This window comes from Bubalus bubalis, chromosome 2 (assembly GCF_019923935.1).
Source record: "Bubalus bubalis isolate 160015118507 breed Murrah chromosome 2, NDDB_SH_1, whole genome shotgun sequence".
Lineage (NCBI taxonomy): Eukaryota > Metazoa > Chordata > Mammalia > Artiodactyla > Bovidae > Bubalus > Bubalus bubalis.
In genome coordinates, this window is record NC_059158.1 from 52,535,834 (window position 1) to 52,542,721 (window position 6,888).

A 6,888-nucleotide genomic window follows, 5' to 3' on the forward strand; every position below is an offset into this window, starting at 1 on the left:
TTCTCAAAGTTTTTATTTCATTCAAACAAAAAATGCTTTGAGCTTAAGTGATTAAAGGTGAGAAGTCATTTTCAAATTATATTTTAGCGATAACCACTCATCCGCTCTAGAATATCTTAAACAACTCATTTGCCAACATGTAGCATTTCTCGTTATTCTTTAACATGTCTGTACCCAACTTCAGCTTCTGTTATTCTCACAGATCATTATGAATGTAGACAGGGAGGCATGCTGTAGTCAAGACTTGTAGTATGTGAATTTTCATTAAAGTTAAGAAAATACCATGTGTGAGGCACAATGGTAGACCAATGTACTGTGTTTGAAATAGTGGAAAATAGAGAGTAGACTCCTCAATCTAGTGGAGAAGACAGCTAAAAATGTAAGGAAGAATGGGGTCATTATTGTGTATGATGAGTATAAGCAGCTGGAGATGAGTTCTTTCCACAGTGAAACCAGGTTACACTTTGTGAAGAAGGGACCCACTGAGCAGTGGCTGTGGTTTATCAAGTAGCATCCTGTTATTGTCAGTGGGATCAAACAGTAGAAATATTTGAGTAATAGAACAAATTAATCTGAAATTAAACTTGTAGCTGCAAGTGATGACTTAGAGGAAGAAAATAATTAGTATGCACATCATTAGCTTTCTGGAATTTTTATTTCTAACTATTTACTTTTATCCTGGATTAGCTTTTACTACACTGAGACTGTAGCAGAACTGTGTTTTCTTCCCCACTTTCTACGATTTTACTTAAGAATTTCAGATGACCCAGTTTTTTTTTAAATCTATACAAGTCACATTCTCCCCAAGATGAGTGTGGAGCAAATGTTGATAGTTCACGCTTAGGAAAACAGAAAAACCAACAATATGTTTTTATAGTACACAGTTTTTACAACAAAAGATATGCTATCTTTTGGGTTAAAATTCCTTGATAACTGGGATGGAACATTATATTTAATAGATGTAGGAAAAAAAAGTGAGTCTTGGTGTCCCCTTGACCTAATTTTTCACTGAATGACCTCCTCTGTGCTCTCCTGCATAGGGTTATATTCTCAGGAAGAGAAAGAATATGGAAGGAGCAAGGAAGATGGTGTGTGACATCCCTTACCAGTTAACTGATTCCTTGAAATGGACAATGATTGTGTTCCATACCAGATACTCTGGTAACGTGAGCAGCAGCAGCATGAGGTTAACTGCAAAAACTAAAGGCTCAATAGATTCAGGACAGCAGATTGTGTGCATAAAGAAAATGCCCAGAATGGTCATGTCCCCAACCTGAAAAAATTCATTGTCAGAATCTTCAGTAAAAATGAACTGTTATTAACCTTAGATATGGTATGATATTCTCTAAAGAATATTTTACTGACATTCTCTATTCCAAACAATGTCATGGAGTCATGTGTTCAGCCAAATTCTTATCAATGAAAAGATATTAGATCAAAAACACATTCTTATTCCTCAAAATAGACCCTATTGGTGTATGAAACTGTGAGATTGAGTAAAATAGCAGCACATCTACTTATCAAAATTAAAATCTATTTATCAAAAACCTTGAGTGTGGTACTGAGTTGGGTGATATGCCAAGTGAGTTGGGTAAGATCTATTATCTGCCCTGTAGATGCTTATGACTCAATACAGAAAACATCCACATAGGTTGACACAAAAGGCTGATGCTTCCACATTATAATGTGGAAGAGAAATGAATGCCAGATGGGGCGAGATAAGAGGCTTCTCATCTTCTGCAGCCTCTGTGTGTGTTGGCAGTAAGCGTGGCACAGGGGAAGCTGTGGCTGATGGAGGCCACTGCACTCAATGCTAGAGACTTACCTTCCACAACTTCCCCTACTTTTCCTGCTTTATCATATTGTCTGTGCAACTTTATAAAGACTTCTTAATTCTGTTTTTATATCTGAAAGGTGCTCTCTCTTTTAGGATTCAAAGATTTGTTTTCAGATTTCAAGGTTTTTAGTTTATTTTATACTTATTTTTATTTGCTCAAATTTACCTTCTTCCAGTTCATTAAGTGCCTCTATCAATGTTAAAAAATTAGGTTTGTGTTTCACAAGCAGTGATTAAGGGTACATTCCCTAAAGTAAAAACGTCTGTGTTTTAGTCTCAATTCTACTGCTAATTACCCGTGTCATGTGGAGTAAATTATTGGACTTCTCTGTGTTTCATTTGGACATTAATAATACCATATGGAAGAGATTTTGTGGTGGGATTAAATGCCTTAATACATGTAAAGTGCTTTGTATAGTGCTTACAATACAGTGAGCACAAAACAAAATTTGTTTATCATACATAATTATATTGCAGACTGAATAATAGTATCTCCTAAGTTTTCATTTTTACAGGCTTGAAGAGTTTTACACTTTTTCTTTACAGGACAGAACTTCATTTGCTTTTCTATGTGACAATGATAACAATTATATGTGATACACATTTATATAAATAAACACACATCTGTTTACTTCTAGCCCATTAACTCTTTCCTAAGGTACAGTGATGAGAACTATATTTAGAATTCTAGATATAGGTACATTATACTTTTAAAAAGACAGAATGCTTTCTCCTGTCATATTTAAAATATTTTTTATATTTGACCTACAGTTCTATAATGTTCTTGGATCTTATTTGAACAGTTTTATAAGAATCTATTATCATAAATATACATTATATTATATAATATACTCAATGCACATTTAAAATTTTTACAAGTCTTTTCTGCTTTTTAAGCAAATTCATTGCTTTCCTGCCCATCCACACCTTCAAAAATTGTTTTGATCCTATCTACACAGATAAATATACTTAGGTGCAAAACCTTAAGTTTCCTAAAGATTTTTTTTTTAGGTTAACTTATGGAAAAGCAAAATAAAATTGGTATACTAGCATCAAGCCTGGGGAATTGACCGAATTTTTTTCAGCCTCCTTTGTTATTTACATTCCTGTTATGAAACTAACATGGTTTTAGACCTTTGGAGAAGGAAATGGCAATCCACTCCAGCATTCTTGCCTGGGAAATCCCAAGGATAGAGGAGCCTGATGGGTTACAGTACATGGGGTTGCAAGAGTTGGACACGACTTAGTGACTAAACCCTCACCATACCTTTATAAGATCATTTTTTCCCTTCTCTAAACCTATTGACTAAGTGTGCTTTTCTTTTTTAGAATTTTCTGTTGCAGATTTTACTTTGCTCCCAAAGTTGCAATTGATGCTGATGTTGCATAATTGCCTTCTTGCTGGGAATTGAAGCAAGATTCAGAACTCTTCATATGAGGAACAGCCATATCATTTACATTGTGAAAATTGCTTCACACAGAGGTTTTTTAATAGATAGTTTCTCTATAATTCTTAGGTGGATGTGGATATATATTATATTCCAACTAATGTGCCAACTAGGATCTATGATCAGCTAACTCAGTTCAGTCACTCAGTTGTGTCTGACTCTTTGTGACCACATGGACTGCAGCACACCAGGCTTCCCTGTCCTTCATCAACTCCTGGAATTACACAAACTCGTCCATCAAGTTGGTGATGCCATCCAAACATCTCATCCTCTGTCGTCCCCTTCTCCTGCCTTCAATTTTTCCCAGCATCAGAGTTTTTCCCAATGAGTCAGTTCTTCACATCCAATGGCCAAAGTTTTGGAGTTTCAGCTTCAACATCAGTCCTTCCAATGAATATTCAGGACTGATTTCCTTTAGGATAGACTGGTTGGATCTCCTTGCAGTCCAAAGGACTCTCAAGAATCTTCTCCAACATCACAGTTCAAAAGCATCAATTCGTTGGCACTCAGCTTTCTTTATAGTCCAACTCTAACATCCATACATGACTACTGGGAAAACCATAGCTTTGACTGGATGGACCTTTGTCGGCAAAGTAATACCTCTGCTTTTTAATATGCTGTCTAGGTTGGCCATAACTTTTCTTCCAAGGAGCAAGCATGTTTTAATTTCATGGCTGCAGTCACCATCTGCAGTGATTTGGAAGCTCAAGAAAATAAATTTTCTCACTGTTTCCACTGTTTCCCCATCTATTTCCCATGAAGTGATGGAACCAGATGCCATGACCTAGTTTTCTGAATGTTAAATTTTAAGCCAACTTTTTCACTCCCCTTTTTCACTTTCATCAAGAGGCTCTTTAGTTCTTCTTCACTTTCTACCGTAAGGGTGTTGTCATCTGCATATTGGAGGTTATTGATATTTCTCCCAGTGATCTTGATTCCAACTTGTGCTTCATCCAGCCCAGCATTTCGCATGATGTACTCTCCATATAAGTTTAAAAAGCAGGGTGACAATATACAGCCTTGACATACTCCTTTCCCAATTTAGAACCAATCTGTATGACCTGCATACAGATTTCTCAGGAGGCAGGTCAGGTGGTCTGCTATTCCCATCTCTTGGAAAATTTTCCACAGTTTGTTGTGATCCACACAAAGGCTTTGGCATAGTCAATAAAGCAGAAGTAGATATTTTTCTGGAACTCTCTTGCTTTTTTGATGATCAAGTTTGGAACTTGATCTCTGGTTCCTCAGCCTTTTCTACATTCAGTTTGAACATCTGAAAGTTCACGTTTCATGTACTGTTGGAGCCTGGCTTGGAGAATTTTGAGCATTACTTTGCTAGCATGTGAGATGAGTGCAACTGTACGGTAGTTTGAACATTCTTTGGCATTGCCTTTCTTTGGGGTGCAATGAAAACTGACCTTTTGCAGTCCTGTGGCCACTGCTGAGTTTTCTAAATTTGCTGGCATTTGAGTGCAGCATTTCACATCATCTTTTAGGATGGAATTCCATCACTCAACTGGAATTCCATCACTATCACTAGTTTTGTTCATAGTGATTCTTCGTAAGGCCCACCTGACTTCACATTCCAGGTAGGTGAGTGATCACACCATTGTGGTTGTCTGGGTCATGAAGTTCTTCTTTTGTACAGTTCTTCTGTGTATTCCTGTCACCTCTTCTTAATATCTTCTGCTTCTGTTAGGTGCTTTATTGTGCCCATCTTTGCATGAAATGTTCCCTTGGTATCTCTAATTTTCTATAGAGTTCTCTAGTCTTTCCCATTCTATTGTTTTCCTGTATTTCTTTCCACTGATCACTGAGGAAGGCTTTCTTATCTCTCCTTGATATTCTTTGGAACTCTGCATTCAAATGGGTATATCTTTCCTTTTCTCCTTTGCCTTTCACTTCTCTTCTTTTTTCAGCTGTTTGTAAGGCCTCATCAGACAAACATTTTGCCTTTTGCATTTCTTTTTCTTGATGACGGTCTTGATTACTGCCTCTTGTGCCATGTCACGAACCTCCGCCCATAGTTCTTCAGGCACTCTATCAGATCGAATCCCTTGAATCTATTTGTCACCTCCACTGTTGTAAGGGATTTGATTTAGGTCATACCTGAATGGTGTAGTGGTTTTCCCTACTTTCTTCAATTTAAGTTTGAATTTGGCATTAAGGAGTTCATAATCTGAGCCACAGTCAGTTCCTGGTCTTGTTTTTGCTGACTGTGTTAGAGCTTCTCAATCCTTGGCTGCAAAGAATATAATCAATTTGATTTCAGTATTGACCATCTGGTGATGTCCATGTGTAAAGTCTTCTCTTGCATTGTGGGAAGGGGATGTTTTTTATGACCAATGCATATATATGTTATCTTATTGCAAAAGTGGTCAGAATCTATGGTAGTAGAACTGAAAACAATCTGGGTCATCCCTAACACCTGACTATCTAATCTCTTCGCAAATGAGCTTGAGGATAAGATACATGACACTTTGAAAGAGCCCATCCTCTTTTACTCCCTTATATTAAGCAAAATTCTAACTCTCTGTAACTTCCAAAAAAATGTATCTGTATTTTCCATGTATGTTTCACTTCAAAGGACTGAAATGCCACTTAGGTTGGAATGTGAAGTTCTTTAAAAAGACTCAAATTTTTTGTTGCTTTTTTTATAAAGCTACTCAGTACTTAGTATTCTTAAGGACAACATTTTTGGTTTTCACTATTTTTTTCCTGTAAAGTTTACAAGTAAAATGAAGAAATGAAAGAATGGTTTCAAACAGCATATTGAATTCTACTGCTTTCCATGTGTGAAGACAGATAAATTATTGAATCTTTCAGACTCAGCTGCCTCAATAGGAAGATGGTCCCAATGATATGTTTCATTCATGTAACACATGTTTACAGCTTTTTATCATGTATTATGTTTATATTCCATGGAACAATAAGCAATTTATTTATCCTAGAGCTTCTAGACCTAGGACTGACTGATTCTAGGTGTTCATTATTTAAGATGCATGGTGTTAATTAGTATTAACACATTAAATCTAGAAACAATTATTAAAGAACTTATATTAGAAAATGAGCCATTACAATAATTATTCACAGTAATACTAAACTATTTTTAAATTTTTTATTTTATTTTAATTGGAAGAGAATTACAATGTTGTGATGATTTCTGCCATCCTTCAACATGAATCAGCCATATGCATACATATGTCTCCTCCCTCTTGAACCTCCATCCCACCTTCCACCCCATCCAACCCCTTAAGGTTGTCACAGAGCACAGGCTTAAGGTTCCCTGAATCATACAGCAAATTCCCACTAGCTATCTATTTTACATATGGTAATGTATATGTTTCAATGCTTTTCTCTCAAATCATCCCACCGTCTCTTTCCCCTACTGTGTCCAAAACTCTGTTCTTTATGTCAGTGTCTCCTTTGCTGCCCTGCAAATAGGATCGTAAGTTTCATCTTTCTATATTCCAAATATATATGCATTAATATATGATATTGTTTGTCTCTTTCTAACTTACTTCACTCTGTATAATAGGTTCTAGTTTCATCCACCTCAGTAGAATTGACTCAAATGCATCCCTTTTTATAGCTGTGTAATAT